The 21,098-nt window shown below is 48.2% G+C and overlaps 1 long non-coding RNA gene across 1 annotated transcript in view; it reads left to right on the forward strand.

Moving 5' to 3' along the window:
• The first annotated feature begins 16,158 nt into the window (after positions 1-16,158).
• Positions 16,159-21,098, forward strand: part of LOC119105931 (uncharacterized) — a 17,741-nt gene continuing 12,801 nt past the window's right edge. Inside the window, exons 1-2 of the long non-coding RNA XR_005095082.1 lie at positions 16,159-16,224; positions 16,602-16,711. This is a non-coding gene — a long non-coding RNA (uncharacterized LOC119105931). The remainder of the gene's footprint in view (positions 16,225-16,601; positions 16,712-21,098) is intronic.

The following is a 21,098-nucleotide window of genomic DNA, read 5'->3' on the forward strand; positions in this document are numbered from 1 at the left end:
GGTGAGAGGCAGGCGACGCCATATAGCCTCAGCAGCTGAGCGCGTCATAAAGCCCCAATCACACACACACACATACACACACACACACACACACACACACACACGCACACGCACACGCACACGTACACACCCGCGAATTCAACGCAACGTTATACTAAGCCTTCGATTTCTCCCCTAGGGTGCTTACCACCGTGGCTCTTTTCAAGGCTCGCTTTGGCTTTGGAAGTGGGAGCATTACTTGATTCATATGACGCACTGGCTCAAACTTCAACCAACCAACTTCTCGGTAACAGGCGCTTGCTCGCTGGGTCAATTGCAGACGTTCTTTTATTCGTACTAGTGAAGGCGCGCACGGTGGTTGTGATGGCGGCGGTGGTCGCGACTGCAGGAAGAAGTGTAGTGCTGTTACATAGCGTTGACAGCGTAATTTGGACTGAAAAATATTGAAGGCATATCCTTATTAGGTCTTAACGGTGTTGCAGTGGCATTACCCAGTGTTATTATTATAGATAACTAATTCTGATATTTCACTGGGGTATGTTTTTGAAATGCAACCCAAAGGTAGGGGACTATAAAGTTGATGTAAATAAATAGAAACAATACACATAAACCGTTTCAGAAAGTTTTGTAACATTCAATCGTTTTATGCGACCCTGTCGCAATGAGTCTTGCAAACATATGCCACACTTGATAGAACAGGACATGGAAAAAGGGTTTACGTGAATTTGACGGTTAAATTCTCTGCACGGATGCAGTCTTGTATATATGGCTCAAACAGTCTTTTTTGACGCTTGCAATATAAGCTTTCCTCCATGGCTGGTTAGTGGAATGTCTCCAGACACAGAAGCTACTGCTCCACCACAATAACCCCAGATTCACAGAAACAGCTATTCATTGTCACGGAACCTTCTTTCCAACCCAATAAGCCCTCACCAGCTACAAACACAGGAAACTGCAAGCTTTCATGACAACACCTTAGTAACAAGACCATAAAGCACGTGTCATGGCACATAAAATGACGGCGGTATCTGACCCAGCTTGAACCGATCTATTCCGTCATCCGTTTGATTAAAGTCCGTTTTGGCTAAGGTAATTGACAAAGTGTAGCACCGAACTGAGTCAGCAAATAGGCCCCGCTGGATGAACTTGGTCAACTGGCTTTTTTAAGAACTCTCGGAAACAAGTAATCTGGCCTATATTCATGAAAAACCGAATTACCGGTACCCATTGACATAGAATCAAGAAAAAAGATCTGCATCAGAAACGCCTTTACGCCTTGTTTTACATTTCCTCAGGGGCTGAGAGCGTTCGTAGATATTGGATAGAACACCGATTTTAAAGTGCACGAAAAAGAGTACAAATATAAGCACCACGCATTGTTTTTCGTGAGGCCTATCGCAAAAGACGGCAAACTTTCCTCAGGAAGCGTGTTCGTTTCGTCATTGATTTAGTGTCATGAGATCAAATATTGAAGTACGGCCAACGTGAAACGACGAAAGGATGCATGCCGATGAAGAAAAACGCCCCCGCTGTGAAAAATCACGGCCATACTGACAGCAGTGATAACATGGTGCTAACGCTTCTAATCCCATGTCTCAAGCGTCTTATATTCGGTGCAAAGTGATGTCCGTCGACTAATACCTGCATGAAGGGGCATGCCGTGTCAAGGCACAGGCGCACAGCCCCACGTACCACGTACCTCTTTCAGCAAGAGCCGGGCTCGTCCGGGATTTGAACCCGGGACCTCTCGCACCCGAAGCGAGAATCACGCCCCTATACCAACGAGCCGGTGACCGCTGCCGTCACGTCCGAATTGTGAAGCGCTCCGTCACTTTCGAATTATTCAGGTAGTGGTTCCGGGCACTTAAATCCGCACCCAACACCGCTTCAAAAGCTGAAAGCGTAAGGTTATCTAGTGGCGTCATTTGACGTTCACAAATTTCATTAACCGAAAACTGACGTAAAAGGAACAGACAGGACATGGCAGAAGGCTACGACTGAGTACCCAATATGAAGCAACGCACACGGGGCGGGACGAAAGAGTGTGCACGGCGGACGACGAGGCAGGACGGAGGGCAGAGGCCTTGGGATAAAGAGCAGCGATCCAATGGCTGATCGGACAGGATCGGAAGAGAAAAGACAGGGTACAGGGATAACCAAAGGAGAGAACAGGTAAAAATGGTATGCATTCTGTCTTGCTGCCCGTCCTGTGCCGTCTCGTTCCGCTCAGGACGGGATGTGATTGGTCATGCCTTGTTCCGTCGTTTGCCCGTTTGCTGGTCCAGCCTTCTGCTCTTTTGGCTCCCCCACATGCATCCCCTCAGAAATAATTTGCACCTCGTCAACGCTAACGTCAGCGTAATCCCAACTCTCAAGGCCAAGGCCGGTACTATAGCCGTGCTCCCTCACAACAGCTTACACCCAGTGCTTCACGCCATTGCCTTGTGAGACGATGGTGGTGTGGCTAGTGCGCTCGGAGCCGTCCGTCGTGTGATGGAAAAATAAAAAAAGGAGTTGCTCCAAGTTCCCCAAGTTCCCGAGTTCCCACATGAGGGACACTCCCTTTAAAGATGCGTGTTCCACATTTGTATGGGGTTCTGAACTGAAGTAGTCGCCTTGAAGATCATTCGATGCAGTTCACAGTACTGTCCTTCTTGAGACCTAGACCCCTCTAGTTTCTTAACTATTTCGAGGTCACCCAGGCATCCATGACGCCATAATGTTATGCAACTCATGCCATTCTATCAGCCATGTGGTGATCAAGGTCAACAAAAATATAACGTCATGCTGCGCAAGGTACTTTGACGAAACCAAACAGAAGCGCATTGAGGAACAAGTTTACGAAACAGAGAAATTGTGTTGTCTGGAGCAGTCTTTCCCACTTATAGTTGTTAGAGTTATTAGTTAGCTTATGCACTTATAGTTATTAATTGGCTATTTCATCGTGTCTGATGCTCAAATTGTTTGTTTTGTTGTTTGCATTTGCGAGGGTTGGCTCTATCACTGATAGGGATTTTGTTCTTACGCCGTTAAGTCTCGTAAAGTGGTACTATCGCCAGGTTGCTGTCGGCCGTCTGCACCACAGCGCGCGTTCGCTCACTCGCGTGACTCGATAAAATAGCGCCAAGCACGCCAACGGACCAGGAAGTAATGTGCATTCTCAGGCCATAGATCCACTAGGGCGTGCACCAGGCCGGCTCCGTCGCAGGCGGAAGCTCCTCTAAACATATACCCTACACGAGATCGTTCGGGTACATCAGCAGGCATGGTGGCGCCACGGACGGCTGGCGGGACGCCGGAGGGAGGGGGCGTCTAAACTGCGGCACGCCGTTACGACTGAGTGCGTCGGTCCTGCCGCGCTATGCCGCGTGGGGAGGCACGTGATGTCCGGCACGAACCGCCGCTTTGTTGCCCAGAACAATACTTGGCGGACCAGGGCCATGATGGGCAGGTCTCCGACCACTGGAGCTCGTGAACGGTGGTACTATTCTCAGATAGATCCGTCGCCTGTTGATTGACCAGACAGTGGAGTGATACGGATCCCGCTGAAGCATCATGAAACTATTTGGGCACTGCGACTGCTTTTTTTCTTCTTCTAAGCGAGCATCTGACGCAACTCGCGTCTGGAGCATTGGCTAAAAGTGTGCTGCAGTATACACGTCTTTTGTGGCCGTGTGTTTTGTCACATCTGTTCTAGAGTACGTCTCTAATTTGATCGGCATATGTACCCAGGGCTTCTCTTCTTAAAAACCGTTGCGGGCTCAGCCAAAAAGGTCGGCCTATCTTATCCTCCAACACATTAAAAATTTCCCAATTTCGGCCCATTTAATTTGCGTTCCCCATGTCAATAATTTTGTGTTCAAAGCAATGCGGCCGATAAACGGTAGCCTGAGGAAAAAATGACGCCTCATTTCAGGCCGATGTAAAACTGCAGCTTTGTTAGAAGCTGATGATTGGATTGATACACCGAAATCACCCTAGTAAGACACTTTGACGCGATCACCGGAAATGTCTGCTTTATCGTTCATGGTAGGTGGTCCAAGGCGCAAAACGTGTATACGGAATGTCGTGGCATGGCACGTGCAGACTAAAGAACAGTGTGCACATGATGCATTTTGTGTGGAGAGGCTATAGAAGATGCATCATGTGCACTACCAGCAAGGACCTACATCTGAGAGTGGAATCGAGCTTGCACGACCTCAGCAGGCATGTCCAATAACTAGAGGGCAGAGTACGTAAAGGTTGATGACCGGGCAGGATATCATAATGTCCGTCTTCATACATGGTGCGGCCAACGCTTAGACAACAGTTTCAAGTTGATATAAGCGAGAAGGATCTTGCATTCGTAATGTTCCGGTATCATGAATTAGGAAGTTCGCTGAAAATAATTGACCCTCAATTTCTGAGGAGGTGCTGGTTAAACGACGTTATCAAGCAAGACATGGTTATGTTTTGTTTTTTTTAAATCAACAATTCTAAGGTGTTTTCACGGTCAGACTTCTTCAGAAAATTGTATTAATATCACGGTAATATTTCTTTCACTCGGGAACACACCGCACAACATGTGTTGATTATATTTCCCAGCACCCCTTTTATAATGCAATCAGGCGGCAGACGCACCGCCGAATTGTACTTGAAACCCATGGCCGCCATTATACTGCATTCTTATGTGCTTCCCCTTCCGCCATGTTTTCTAAGAAAGCAGTGTTTTTACCACAAATACTCCGCTTGCGCAGTACGTTCTCGGCTGAAAATGAGGGCGCGCGCACAGCACATGGAAGCCTCCGGAGGCGTGTTCCCTTACAAAATTTGTGGCATGTGTTACCAGGTACAGGGGAGGTGTACTGAACAGCGGACCAACCCTGTTGACAACCCTATGCTCTGACTTAATGAACAGATCAACGTGAAATCTTCACCACTCGGTGTTACTTGTGAATGACCTATCCTCTCCAGAACATGGTGACCGTACGTCAGGTCAAACAGCACGAAAAATACCATAAACCAGAAAAATAGGTCAACAAAGGTCGAACAAAATACCAAGAATCGGAGGAAAGCGTTTGGCAGACAACCCCATGCCCCGAGGCCATGGGACCGATCGACATAAAACATTCCCCAATCGATGCACAACACTGGACATCCTACTTTTTCCAGATCATGGTAACTTTGGTTTAGGACAAACGTGACCAAAGGCGGGCGAAACCACTTGAATTTAGATTGCAGACGTCACGCTCCGAGCCTATGGGACCGATCGACAACAAACTTCTACAGATCGATGTGTCATAGTCGATAATCTACCTTTGCAGAGCATGGTGACCTTGGGTCAGGACAAAGGCTTACCACTAAAGGCAAAACCACCCGAAATTAATTTGCAGGCAATCCCATGCCTCCCAGCCTATGCGACCGATCACTACAAAACCTTTACCTATCGATGTGTCACAGTTAATTGCCTATGCTTTCTAGAACATGCTGACCTTGGATGGGGTCAACGATCACCAAAACTACCAAAAACCTGAATAACTGGCTTGCAAACAACCCCATGCTCCAAGTCCGGTCAGCATGAAACCTTCACCAATCAGCGCGTCAAAGCCGATGTCCTATCCTTTCCAGAAAATAGCGACCTTGAATTAGGTCGAAGGTCACCAAAAAATACCCCAAACCACCAAAATTGGCTGCAGATAACCCCATGCTTCGAGTCTATGGCACCAGTCGGCATGAAACCTTCTCCAATCGATGCGCCATAGTCGATACCCTGTGATTTCCGGAACATGGTAATCCTTATGTCGGGTCAAACGTCACAAAAAAACGGCCGAAACTATCTGAAATTTGTTTGCAGAAACATCATGCCTCATACCATCGGACCGATCGGCGCCAAACCTTTACCGATCGATGGGCCATAGTCGACAACCATTTTTATAATAACATGGTGGAGTAGAGACGGGTCAAAGGTCACCAAAAACGGCCGAAACTATCTAAAATGTATTTGCAGATAGTCCTATGCTTCGATCCCATAACAGTGATCGGCACCAAACCTTTACCAATCGATGTGTAATAGTCGATAACTACCCTGTCCAAAACGTGGTAAACTTGAATGGGGTCAAAGGTCATCAGAAGCCGGAAGAATAGGTTTGCAACAGGCTCATGCCCCAAGTCCATGGGACCGATCAGCATGAAACCTTCATCAGTCTATGTGCGGCAGTCGATATCCTATCATTTCCAGCTCATGGTAACCTTGGGTCAGGTAACTAAGGTCATCAAAAATTCCAAACCCGAAAAAATGGAGTTGCAGACAATTTCATCCTCCGAGCCTATAGGATCAATGAGAATGAAACCTTTGTGAATCGATACGCCCATGGTCGATGTTCTGTTCTTTCCCAAATCGATCGATCCCATACGGTCGGAGCATGGAGTTGTCTTCGGCCGATTTGTGCTGGTTTTGAGCGTTTTTAGTGACTTTTGACATAGCCCAGGGTCCCCATGTCCTGGAGAGGATAGGATATCGACTATGACGCGTCAATTAGTGAAGATTTCGTGCCGATCGGTCCCATTGGTTCCAAGCGTGGAGTCTTCCATAAACTAATTTCAGGTGGTTTTGGCCGGTTTTTTTTTTGGTGACCTTTGACCCAACTCAAGGTCACTATATACTGGAAGGTTACGTTATTGACTATGGCATATCGACTGGTAAAGGTTTGGGCCGATCGCTACGATAGGCTCGGAACGTGGGGTTGTCTGCAAACTAATTTCAGGTGGTTTCGACCTGTTTTCGATGACCTTTGACCTGATCCAAGATCACGGTGCTCTCAAAAGGATAGGATATCGACTATGGCACATCGATCGGTGAAGGTTTCATATTGAGCGGTGCCATAGACTCGGAGTTATGGGGTTATCCGTAGCCAATTCTGGTGGCTTAGAGCGCTTTTGGTGCCCTTTTAGCTGACACAAGGTCATCATATTCTGGAAACGATAGGATATCGAGTATGGCACATTGACTGGTGAGGGTTTTATGCCGATCGGTGTCATAGGCTCGGAGCACGGGGTTATCTGCAGCGAACTTCGGTGGTTTTAGGGCGTTTTTGGTGACTTGCATGGTGACCTAACTCAAGGTCACCTATGCTATGGAAAGGTTGCAATATTGACGAGGGCGCATCGATTGGCGAGGTTTTTATGCTAATCGGCCCATAGGTCCAGGGCATGGGGCTGTCTGCAAACCTTTTCTTTCTCTTCTTGGTATTTTTGGCTGACTTTTGACCCGATCCAGTGCTACCACGTTCTGGGAAGTATAGGTTATCGATCAAGTGGCATCACATGGTGATTGTTTCATGTGGATCGGTGCCATAGGCTCGAAGCATCGGGCTGTCAACAGGTTTGGTCGACCGCTTAGTTCCTCCCCATGTGCACGACTGAATGTTAAGAGTTTAAAATGGCAGATGGACACGCAATAAGATATTTTAAAAACGAGAACCTGCGATCTGTTTTACGGCGCGCAAGCATTGCGTGAACCTGCGGTGCGCTTAAGACGGTTTGCAATTTTTAGTGTTGCAAGTCATGCGCAAGTAGCTGTTAAATGAAATATCAGGCTAGTGCTGAAATAGACGAAAGGTGAAAGAACCAAGTTGTCTGAGTGTGAAACTGTCGTTTACAGATGGCCGGCTCAAAGCTGTGTAAACAGGTGAAGGCGGCCGTACCATTAAGTGGTTTGCACGGCCTGGGCGTAGCGCGCTCTGATGTTACTAGTTTAAAGTTTATGCAATTCGATCAGCTATAGAGACCCTGGCGTGTTCGGCTGGGATTAAGGTTTGCCACATGTGTATCAGTTGGCTGTCAGTAAAACGCACGCGGAAGAGTGCACTTTATAAGAGCTCCTGTAACCTCCGCCAAGGAAAGGTCATAGGGTGCAGTACGAAGGTAAAACGAAACGTAGCGTTCGTAACCGATTTTATGAACACCTCGGAAACGCACGTTGACCGAGAGCGTGAATGCCACGAGGTGAGCACATGGCAGCCGGGTACCCGTCAATGGAGCACAGTGAAACAAATGCCAACTTTGAGAAGAAATTTTTGCAACAGAAAAAAGACCAAGCGGATCGCGGTAATGAGATTCGTTGCACTTCTGTAAGGTTCTCATGAAGGCTTGACATACAAACCTCGACTTGAGACTTTGACACTCGTACGCTTAACACTCGAGTAACTTGAAGTTTCTTTTTATGCTTTTGCTCAATCGCGTGATCGAATAATTTGGTTTAGCTGTAGCGGCACGAGGTCAAAACCTAGTCGTGTGGGTCACCAATAGGTGGCACCAACGAGTGCTGTTGTGTGTGTGGCATTGTGCGTCGGGTGAGAACTGTCTGCGTCCCCATAGCTTTGCTGCTCTGTTAATGTTGGGTAATGATATTAGTGATATGTCTACCACAGAACGGTAGACAGTATGACCATTGTTTGGCCGCTATTGCCATATTGACTGCCGGAACTAGGCAGATGTTTCCTACTGTCAAGTGTGGTAGTCGAACCGAGCCATATCGCTAATGCACATGCGTATACACAAGGCTTTCGTCGACCCATTCGGTGGCCACACACCCGTCTGGCACGACCTCAGCAAGTGGTTTGCTCCTTTTGCGGCCCTCAGCCAAGGAGTCCTTTTTTCGCATCGTCGTTCTCGTCGCTTTTCCGTTCGTACTAGCCCCAAACACACCTTTTCGCTTAGTTTTTGTTGTTCCCTTCTCGCTCCCCTAATATGGGGAAGCGAAGCAAGCGCAAGAAGGATGATACTGACACGGACTCGAACTCGGCCTCTGACCTTGATAATGCCCTGGATGTAGACGACGGAAGTGCCGCCAGCCCCGCTTTGGCTGCCACTTCATCTGATGACCCTCGCGCGCCCCAGGCCATGACCGTTGGTACGCACACTTCCACCGCGGTGGGTGGACAGCAGACTCCGTCTCCGTCCAACGCCCCCGGTTCCGACCCTCGCTCGTCCTTGACCACTCCGGTGCCTGCTCGCCCTGATGCTGACCCTCTCTCGACAATGACCAGTGTTCGCCTGCCTTCTGAACCAATTCTGGATCCTCTCGGATCGTACGTTGTCGTCCAACCTTGTGATGAAAATGAGTTGTTTCGAAAGATCAACGTTTTTTGGCCATCAAAGCAAATCAAAGCTATCGGCGGTCCATGCGAACTCAAAATTGAAGCACCAGCAAACGGATCACTCATCATTAAAACAACCACTCGCGCACAAACCAAGGCCCTACTCAAAACAGCTGAATTTTGCGGCAAATAAGTAAAAGTCTCCCTGCACCATGCCAGAAACACCAGTAAGGGCACCATCTTCGCGCCTGAACTCCGTTTCATGACGGAGGACGAGGTCCTGGCGGAGCTCAGAGATGAGCAAGTTTGCCATGTCCGTCGGCTGACGACTTTCAGAGATGGTCAGCGTCACGACACCAGCCTGCTTGTTATCACCTTTGGTACCACCCGACTTCCAGATTCGCTCACCGCTGGTTACCTTCGTTATAAAGTAAGAGTATTCATTCCAAATCCACTCAGGTGTTTTAAATGTCAACGGTTCGGACACGGCAGCAAGTACTGCAAACAGAGTGTCAGATGCTTGAAGTGCGGCGAGACTCCTCACGAGGGATCTGCCTGCACATCACCCCAGAAATGCCTGAGCTGTGGAAGTGCTGATCACGCCGCCAACTCTTCTCAGTGTCCCACGTGGAAAAAAGAAAAAGAAATTTGTTCTGAAAAGGCAAAGACAGGTGTGTCGTACCCCGAAGCACGGCGCACCGCTGAATCCAAAATGTCGTCGCAACCCAGCAAAACATATGCATAAGTAGCAAAAGCCACGATGGCCACATGTGCAACACAGACCGACCCTATCACCCATCTGCCTCCCCTGAAACTTCTCAACCCTCGCCCCTCGGTTTCAGCTGAGTCAACTACACAGACCCAGACGAAAAATGCCGTTGAGTCGCCCCTGGCTGGACGTTCGGATGCCCAGGCGCCCGTGCACCTCCGTCCCCAGGTTGGCCGGCGTTCCAGCCCGCCGGCTGTGAGTGATTCACGTGCGGGTCAGGCCGTCCGGCGTTCTAGCCCTCCGGCTATGAACAGTCGGCGGCCCGGACCCTCTGGCCACCACACAAACATTACCTCCCCGTCCCCCACCACAACACCTGTCGAAACACGCCCGAACGAAGACAGCCGGTCCCGTCCACCGGTGAGGGTGGCGATGGGACGGCCTAGGTCTGTTTCGTTTGGACGATTCCCATCAACCGGTGGGAATCGATCCCTTCATCACTAAATGTCTTTCATCTTACAGTGGAATTGTCGCGGTCTCATTTCAAAATGGTCCGAAATGAAAGCACTTTTTGCCGTACTAACTCCAATCATCATCGCCGTACAGGAAACATGGTTTCGTCCCACCGACACATATAACTTTAAAATGCCAACTTACTCGTTATATCGCTATAACACGATGGACGGTGAGCGTCGCCAAGGTGGGGTGGCGCTGTACATCAGTCAAAAATTAACACACATGCCACTCACTCTTAACACACCTCTTCAGGCTGTTGCATGTTCAGTTCGACTGCATGGCCGTACCATCGATATATGCTCAATATACATTACACAAAATTATAATAATACGGAGCTCTCACGTCAACTTGACCAACTCGTTGCTCAATTTCAAAACCCTTTTCTCATCCTCGGCGATCTCAACACTCACAGTCCAGCTTGGAGTAACGGCACTCAAGCCGTTGATCGCCGAGGACATTTGGTTGAAGATTTTATTGATACACACAACTTAGTCCTGCTAAACAAAGGCAATAATACTCATCACCACTTACCCACTGGTACAGAAACAGCCATCGACCTGTCGCTGTGGTCTCCCTCAATAACGACATACTTTGATTGGACTGGTGAGGGGGATATACACGACAGCGACCATTTTCCAATTAAACTTTACACCACTTTTGACGCAACCGCTGACGAAGTTTTGCGATCCATACCCCGCTGGAATTTACGAAAAGCAGACTGGGCCAAATTTCAAGAAATTGTTATGTGAACCGAGACTGCTATGACTCACCAGAGCAGGGTGTTGGACTTATTACACATATTATTCATGCTGCAGCAACCGCGACAATTCCACTGACTAAAACCCCATCACGCCGCATCCCAGTACCATGGTGGACGACCGAAGTTAAGAACGCTATTGCGCGTCGGAAACGTGCTTTCCGCTGGTTTCGTCGCCACCATTCTGTATCTCATCTTCTTGCCCGAAATTATGAGCGTGCTCGAACCAGACGAATTATGAGGAAAGCCAAACGTCATTCTTGGCAAGCATACATCCAGCAGTTCACTGCTGCTACTCCCCTGAGCCAGCTATGGGGACTGGTTCGAGCACTTTCCGGAAAACGCACCTCTATTTCATTGCCCACTTTACGCATTAATAACCAAATCATTTCGGCACCACCTCTTATCACAAATGCTCTTGCTGAAAGTCTTTCTCAGTGTAGCTCATCCGGAAATTACCAACCAGGATGTGTGGAAGCTGCGCAGGCCCGTTTTCGTTTACACACTAATTGTTTTGCTTCCGATAACACCGAAGACTATAATTTACCATTTTCATTTCTGGAACTACAAAAGGCTATAAAATCCGCCGGCAACACCTCAGTAGGTCATGATCAGTTACACTATTCTTTTTTTCGTTATCTTTCAGAAGATATGTTTCGTTTTATATTGGCAGTTTTTAACCATTTGTGGTCAACCCATGTCTTTCCTGACGCCTGGAAAGACACCATCATTATTCCACTTGCAAAGCCAGGAAAAGACACCAAAGATCCATCAAATTATCGTCCCATTGCACTTACCAGCTGTCTAGGAAAACTTTTTGAGCGGATGGTGGTGAAGCGAATCTCTTGGATTGAGAACGAGACTGCCTACTTACAAAAAATCAATGTGGTTTCCGACACAATCGTAGCACAATAGACCATGTCATCAGACTTGAAACTGACATCACACGTTCCTTTAAACATCGACACCACACAACTGCTGTATTCCTGGATATTAGCCAAGCCTACGACATGGCCTTTAAACCTGCACTAATTTTCAATCTCCATCAGTTAGGGTTTAAAGGCCATTTGGCACATTATGTTATTGGGTTTCTTTCCGGCATCAGACCATTTCGTGTGAGATGCAGATCCGCCGTTTCCGACACTCACCATCTAGAAAACGGCCTCCCACAAGGGAGCTGTATCTCACCAATTCTCTTTCATTTTATGATAAACGATTTATTTGACTCAATACCATCGGGCATTTCCTGTTCACTTTTTGCGGATGATGGCGCGATCTGGCGCTCAGACGCTGAATATGACCATTCGCTGCCACGGCTCCAAGCCGCCCTAAACAAGGTGCAGCAGTGGTCAGAGCGATGCGGGTTCCGTTTCTCCGTTCCCAAATCTGCAGTTATGATTTTCAGCAAAAATATGCATGGTACTTCCAACTTTCGGCTTCGACTAGATGGACATTACATTCCTTTCGTTTCGTCTTTCAAATTTCTTGGCATCGTACTTGACCCCAGATTATCGATGCGACAGCACGTGGGGCATGTTTGCTCCAAATGCCTAGAAAGACTAAATTTATTTAGATGCATTTCCGGGTCAAGATGCGGTGCCGACCGCCAATCGTTATTACGTCTATACGAATCCTTAGTCCTTGCCATCATTGAATATGGCTCCGTGGTATATGCAGGAGGCAGCCAACACACTCTCAAACCACTCTCCACCATACAAAATATGTTTTTGCGAGTTGCCCAAGGAGCTCTGCGTACTTCCCCGATTTCAGCGCTTGAAGTGAACGCTCATGTTATGCCTCTTGCCCTCCGACGAATGGAGCACACATTGAGATACATCACAAAAGTGCGACAAAATCCCATTCACCCAGCATTTGAATCCATACATAACTTACCTCACATTCACCATAACTACGTAGGACCGGCAGAACGTCGCTCAGGACTTACAACAGCATCTCGAACCACTATCTACTGTACCACTCTTCAGTATACTTTACCACCTTCTTCCGTGCCACCTGCTTTAATAGTACCGCCATGGCAGTTAACCCCTCGGAAAGTTTTGTTTCTTTTTGATGATCCCAAACACATTTTCACAACAAGTTATGTTCAACAAACATTTAATCGTCTAATTTTCAACAATCAAAATGGCAGCTTTATTTACACCGATGGCTCCAAGGCCAATAACCACACCGGATGTGCAGTTATTTGCACTGAACATTACCATAAAAACTGTCGGTTACAGGATGGCACCTCAGTATATTTGGCTGAATTATTTGCTCTTTTCCTTGCATTGCAACACATTCAACAACACACCCACACAACGAAGACAATAGTGATTTGTTAGGATTCAAAGACAGCTGTACAATCTCTTATTGACCCAGACTACACACACCACCTCCTTGTTGAAATCGTCAATCTCTATCATATATTACACACACAGGATATGAATATCAAATTTCTATGGATTCCAGGACACACAGGCATCATGGGCAATGAACGGGCTGACCAACTAGCCAAGGAAGCTTTGACAAACCAACACATCATGGAGATCCCTGCTGATCATGCATCTACAAAACATTCCATTCGCACAATGACAAAACATTTTTGGCAACAACAATGGACCGACACTACCAGAACACAACTTCATGATATCAAACCAGACATTACCCCTTGGCCATCAACGTATCGTAAAGACCGTCTGGAGGAGAAGGTGCTGGCCCGTCTACGAATCGGACACATTACACTCACACATAGTTACATATACTTAAGTCAACCTCGTCCTCACTGTCAGCCGTGCGATCATCCACTTTCGGTTAAACATATTGTTATTGAGTGCACAAAACATCAACAGCACCGCAAAGATATGCAGGCTTTTTGTCGTAATCAAAATATCGAGTTTTCTTTAAAAAACGTCCTTGGCGATGACCATCCTGAACTGCTTAACATTGTCTTTAACTTTCTCAGACTTGCCGGTTTGCTTCAAGCTTTGTAAATGTCAATAAACGTACACTTTTCTTAACATACATAATTATACCAATTTAAAATATCATCCAGGCGTGAAATGGTCTGAACAGGCCGAAACGCCTCAAACAAATAAACAAACAAACAATATCGCTAACGCAATCCATCCGTCCTTTTTATCCTGAATCTTGCTTCATCCTGCGTCCTTGCGACACCCCGCTTGTCCGGGGCAGGCTGCATGCGTCAGCCACGAGTGGGCCGAGAGCCCCGTGGGAAGGGGGACCCCGACCGGGTACCCGCGCAAGCGCGGGTTAAAGCTCGGCGGTTGGCCCCCCAGGCGCATGCACGTCTGTCCCATCGTTAACCACTTTCATTTATCCCACAGCCCTGAAATGATCATGTCTGGTCGAAAGGGCTCTAATCCAAACCCCCCCCCCCAAAAAAAAAAATCGCTAACATACTATTTGTGCAACTTGACAACGCAGTGTTCTTTGCTCTTAGTGATCCGTCCCTCTCTAGACGCGCTTCCCTGTCTGTCAGTCCGGGCCGGCATCACCTCGATGCCGGCACCGTAGTTTCAAACCAGACTAGCACGACCAACGCAGCAGTGCTAGTCCCGGCCACTCTGCCGCAACCAGTCGGTTGACAGCCCGAGTCCTGAGGTGCGGGTGGTTACGCTTGTGTCGCACCGCACGGGGGCTCGGGTTGTTAATTGAAGAAAACAAAGGGCAACTACCGCCACATTTTCTCTTTCGTCGCCGAATACAGTGACGTGCGCGACATAGCCACCTGTGTTTAGGGCAGTCCTTAGCACAACACCGCATCCTGAGTTACTGGAATTTTCGTGATATTTTGCAATGTTTTTGAAGCGTGGCGCTCGTGGAAAGTAGATGTTCAACCAACTGTTATGCTTTAAAACCATACACCTTATACTTAAAAGCTGGTAAGCATTTCAATGCTTGCCGACTGGCCTTACTTATACAGGAGTCTGGATGACAATATATAAGGTACGTACAGAGTATTACTTGGTTCAAAATGAGCATGGAACTGTTCATCATAAATTCAGGTGCCTAGTGCGTTAGAATTTGGGGGGCAACGTTCTGGGTTTTCTTGGTCTAATATTCCTTTCTTACCGATGTTCGTTGGGGGGGGGGGAGCTTAGTGGAGCAGTGGTTGGGATCAAGTCAGCACTGGGGTCTTTAGCCCCTCTTCGTGTCAGCAGATTCATGGGAAGTACATAAATTAACGTATCTTTTTGCATCGTTACAGTAATATCACCTGATTGGCACTGTCTCCAGCTGGCGTCGCACCTTCGTGGAGATACTCGTATCAACCATAGCCCATGCTTTCTTGCTTTTTTCCGTTCTGGTTCTTGCATTCACACCAAGGAAATGATGGACACATGGTGGGCCACGTACACAGTTCAATAGTGTCAGGTCTCTGCGCCCTTTGGGAGCGTGGCTGTCCCTTGCAAAACACCGCACAGGGTATGTACTTAGTTGGGCTGGGTGATAGGCGAAAGGAAATCACTTCTCTCGGTATGAATGCGCTTACAAAATCGCGTAAAGGTTGCATTCAGCTGCACGAGGCGCTTCGCGCGCCAAAGCTGTTTAACTTGGTGGCAACCGCAGGTCATCCGGCGCTGGCTGCCATCGGCCGTGTAATCTGAGGGCACAACGGTGATCGATCGGCTCAGCCAGGATTGCTAACCACACCAGTGAGATGAAGACGTGAGCCACGTGCACTGAGCGCAGTACAATCTGTCACGGAGCTGAAACGCTCGTGGGTAGTGCCGGATGGTGCCGGACTTGAATAGCAGCCGCAGCCGTCCTACCGCCCTCTGGTTTGAAGTTGTGATGGCAAAAGCGGTCCGGACGGCTGACAGTCACCTGTGTGACAACTGCCCCTGGTCCAAGAATACCACTCCTTGGAGATCAACTGCAAGAAAACTTTAGCGTAGCACTTTTTCAAGCACATTCGTTTCGTGAATATATGCCCCCAACCGGCGTGGAAGGTCTTGGTTTTCCATTAGTATTTAGCTGTTTTATTCCTTAGGCCACTCAAGGCAATACTTGCGCCTTTGCTACAGTATATGGTGAAATGGATGCGCGCTGTGGCTGTGTGTGCCCCTATTCAAGCTGATGGTTTATGTTACCTTCCTGGAGGGTGCAAGGGTGGTGGAAATTGGCGAAGGGGAAGATCAAGGTGAGCACTGAAAGTGTGCCCATTGTGTGGAAGTGTCATGTAGAAGCCACTGGCGAGGTCAAGTAGGTGTAGGTGATTGCTTCACGTTGAAGTGTAATATCTCGCCTGTCAATAGGGCTGGGACTTGAGTATGTCAAAATCAGGTCACTTCTAGCCAACCTCGTATTATGTTTGCTGATAAGCCCGTCATTCTTTATTTTCTGTGTTACAAAATTGCTAAGATTTATCAGGCCTTATTGCCAGTGGGAAATTAAAATTGTCATTGGACAATAAATTGAGTTATAAAGCAATTTTTATTTTTCATTTGATTATCTGACAAACAGTTCCATGGAACAGCTTTTCCCCCACTGAGCTCAGTAGAGATGTCCTGATTACAGAATCTGGAGCTGTTAAGAGGCCAATATTGATTGATCAGTATGGCAGAAGATGGATCAATTGTGGAAGAGATAGAGAGAACAGAGGGCCTCTTAAAAAGACATTATGACAGGTATGTATGCCTTCCTATGTATATGCATAAAATAATGCATGTTTATGAGAAAAAATTGTGTTGACTCAAAGTTATGAAAAAATCTGTAGGTATTTTGAGCATTCCATTTAAATTCAGCAATTGGTGTGCCTAAACAGTACTTAGTTAGGTACTGAAACCATGCAGTACTATCATAGTAGTATTTTAGGTTGTTCAATGGTATCATGTTATTTCAGGCATGAAATGAATATTGCCATAAACTTGACAATCAACATTTAGTTAGATATGCTATGAAATGAGTGATCATTCAGCATATAGTTTGTTACAAAGATAACTTTGTGTTATGTGGTCCCAAAAGGAAACTGATGGACTTCAGCATTGTGATGTGATCCTGTAAGAAAACTGATGGATTTCAGCATGGACTGGAAATGAGACCCCAGTCCCCAAGAGGTCACACTCAACCTCATGGACCATTTAGAGCATTGTACTCAGATTCAGACCCACGGGATGTGGCAAAGGTGGCCTTGGGGGCTCAGACACATCTCAGATGGAGGCAAGATTTACTCAAGTGGAATATGTCAGGACTGAGCTGCAGATTAGGTTGTGGAATTATGCCCATGGCTGTCCTTGGGCACATAACAGTATTTGAGAAAAATGTCAGAGTCATTCCAACAACACTGAAAAGTATATGTTTTCTGTTAAGCAGCTGAGGAAACTAAATAATGGTGGCAACATCAAGAAGTTATCATACTTGGACTTAAGATTTGGGTATCAAAGTTTTGGTCTTCTCACCTAAGCTGCTTGACTTTTTCATGTGATAAATTCTGGTGATAAAGCCTTTCTTCAGCATTGGGCACCAATCACCAAATGAGGAAAGTGTCTGGTGTAATTGTCCTCCACCATCTATTGGTTCTGGTTATGTGCTTTTCTTCTCCCCATGTCAGAGCGGCATGCTGGCATCTCCCATGTTGAAGAGATTCACATGTGTGTTCTTGTCTGTGTTGACTGCGTGGGCCGGCCTCATTCGACGACGTGGCTTTTCCGCCGGCGACCAATAATGTGGGGCAGAAGTCTCATTTTTAACATCACACGCGGTAAAGGCGATGACGGTTACCGCTGCAGTGACGGGCTCCGTTCTCAATGGTGTCCTTTTGGGTGCTCTAATGAGGGTGTGTCGGCCGGCCCTCCAGCGGCTGCAGCCTCAGTCGTTCCCTGCGGGAAGGGGTAATGGGGTGGGGAGGGGGTGGGGGGTATAGCTTTGGCAGTGATGACGCGACAAAGGCTCTCGCCTGCCGGAGCGCGGGTCGTCCCCCACGGGAGGGGGCGGTGTAACTCCTCGCAGTGATGACGCGACGGAGGCGCTCGGCTGCCGGAGCGCGGGTCGTCTCCCACGGGAGGGGGGGGGGGGGGGGAGGACGCCGGTGTAACTCCCGGTAATGATGACGCGACAGAGGCTCTCAGTCTGCTGCAGTCTGGGTCGTCCCCGCGGGAGGGGGGGGGGGCGGTGTAACTCCTGGCAGTGATGACGCGACAAAGGCTCTCGGCTGCCGCAGCGCGGGTCGTCGCGGTTTCCTGCAGCATCGGCCTTTCGACTGCCTGGCGAGCGGGGCCGTTCGCGGTGTGTGGCCGGCGCGTGGTCGTTGGGGCCGACCATCGACACGGAAAACACCTGCCATCGGGCCGGTGGCGGTGCTCGGTGTGTGTTGGAGGGATTTGTGCGGTGGCTGTTTTCATTGAACAGTCAGGGGTGCGGTGTGGTCACGGTGACCCTCCTATTGAACGGTCATGGGTGCGGTGTGGTCACGGTGACCCTCCTATTGAACGGTCAAGGGTGCGGTGTGGTCACGGTGACCCTCCTATTGAACGGTCAAGGGTGCGGTGTGGTCACGGTGACCCTCCTATTGAACGGTCAAGGGTGCGGTGTGGTCACGGTGACCCTCCTATTGAACGGTCAAGGGTGCGGTGTGGCCGCGGTGACCCTCCTATTGAACGGTAAAGGGTGCGGTGTGGCCGCGGTGACCCTCCTATTGAACGGTAAAGGGTGCGGTGTGGCCGCGGTGACCCTCCCATTGAACGGTAAAGGGTGCGGTGTGGTCACGGTGACCCTCCTATTGAACGGTAAAGGGTGCGGTGTGGTCACGGTGACCCTCCTATTGAACGGTAAAGGGTGCGGTGTGGTCACGGTGACCCTCCTATTGAACGGTCAAGGGTGCGGTGTGGCCGCGGTGACCCTCCTATTGAACGGTCAAGGGTGCGGTGTGGTCACGGTGACCCTCCTATTGAACGGTCAAGGGTGCGGTGTGGTCACGGTGACCCTCCTACTTTGGGGAATCGTGGCTCGCCTCATTCGCACATGTTGCCTCTACACGTGATGTACCGCGGGTTTTGGGGATGACCCAGTGGCGCATGTGTTTTGGAGGAGGATGTGGCTTAGTTTCATATTCTTATGGCCGCGCATCAGTTTTTTTTTGTCTTGCTTTTTGCTCTTTTTTTGGTCTTGCCGAACGAGAAAAGACCTCCAGGCCACACAATCTCCTCGCCATGGGTAGTCCTTTCACGATCAGTAACAGCCTGCCACTCCTGTACTCCTGATCACGTGACGAATTTACATGAAGGAAGTGCGCGTATCGCAAATAGATGTGCGCTCACGCGTGTACATAAATATTCGTAATCGCGAGTGCTTGTAATGCAAATGTTTGTAAATGCTAATGTGCGTTTGCGCAAATGGTCTTTTTGCAGATGTTCGTATTCCGGATGTTCGTAAAAGCTTATGTTCTGAAAACCCATTGTTTTATGCTAAATGGTCGTAATTGCAATTTTTAGAATCCAGCTGTTAGTAAACGCTTATGTATGTACACACAAATGCTCGCGTCGCAGATTTTCGCGATAGCGGATGTTCGTGAATGAAAGTGTTCGTATCGCAATTATTGCTAGTCAGATATGTCCCTACCGGATGAATTTTTAAAAACCTCTTGTTGGTATTGCAAATATGCGGTATTTATTCACAGTATAGGTAAAATATAAAAACACATCGGGTGGATCCAAATCAATGCAGAGGGTAGTGTACTTGATACGAGAAAGAGGGCGTTCAGGTCCTGTTTTTTTCGCCATTGTGAGTTAAAGGGTATTAAGTTGAGTTGATAGCCTTCAGCAAACCAAGAGGTACTAGCTTAACGACGTTGTTGTGGTAAATGATGATTACATTGAGCCCAGCTCGACATATTGTGTTCCCTCAATATGATCGTTGTTTAGCACTACAACCTGGATAAACCAGTACCTGCTGGTATATGGAGGGGCGTTGACTCAATATAAGAACTTCGAAATATTGTTAGTGTCGGCAGTGCAAAGTTGCTGATATTACTGATGCCAGAGCCACTGATACTGATACCAGTTTCTACTAGCTACTGATGTTGATACAAGTTATTTCAAGTCACTGATACGAAATGAGCCCACAGTGACCTCGGGTCACGTGGCTTGCGAGCGTGTATAAGTTGTCTCGGCCCGGCAAGGTCACGGTAACAGCGAGGCCCAGCCGCGTGAATTGCCGTGAACTTTCCACGTACCTCCGTGACGTGACGGGTATACCTCCGTGACGACCGATGATGTAGCGTGACGCCCGTCCAGACCTGACGTCACTTCGCTCTCAGCTCCACCGGGTCTCGTCGCGGGTGCGGAACGGTACAAATGACAGGTAAAGATCTTTTATTGCATTTTTTCGTTCGGGCGCGCTAAGATTTGCGATGCGATCATGTGTGACTACGAAAATCCGCTGTATGAACATTGGGGGTTACGAACATTTGTTTTTCAAGTATTGTTATGCGTAAGATCGCATCGAAGAAAAATAGCGGTGGGAACATTTGCGCTTTCAAACGTGTGTGTCTACTAACTCTGCGCTACGAATAACTGTGACACGTGCCTGCATTAGTGGTCGCAAACACTTACGTGCGCGAGTCTCTGTCATACGAGTATTTGTGCCCGTGCGTAAACGGTTGCAAACTATTGCACGTACGAACACCTGCATAGCTGCACTTGCGTGCGAACATCTGCTTCACACAGGGGCGGCGCCACGGATTTCGAGTTGGGGCGGAGTGGTCAGAGTTTTCCAGGCCTCCTGGACAAAATAGGGTCTCGTCTCATAGGGAGCCTCCCGGGCAGTGTCGTATTCAGGTGTGTGCTGGGGGCAGGTGCCCCGGTATCAAAGCGTTACATCACCAAATCCATATGATGAAATGACAATCAAAACGGTTCAGTCTAGAACCTGCTGATATACACAGTGGCTCCGTGACCCAGCGGATGGCCCTCCTATTGCAAAAAGGAGGCCATTTGCCTTTTCCTGTTTCAGTAACGGGCCTTCTTATGCATCACAGACGGACTCCACATCTAACAAAGGGTTTCAATATCCCAAAGC

Source organism: Pollicipes pollicipes, unplaced genomic scaffold (genome assembly GCF_011947565.3).
Source record: "Pollicipes pollicipes isolate AB1234 unplaced genomic scaffold, Ppol_2.1 Scaffold_6138;HRSCAF=7277_pilon_pilon_pilon, whole genome shotgun sequence".
Lineage (NCBI taxonomy): Eukaryota > Metazoa > Arthropoda > Thecostraca > Pollicipedomorpha > Pollicipedidae > Pollicipes > Pollicipes pollicipes.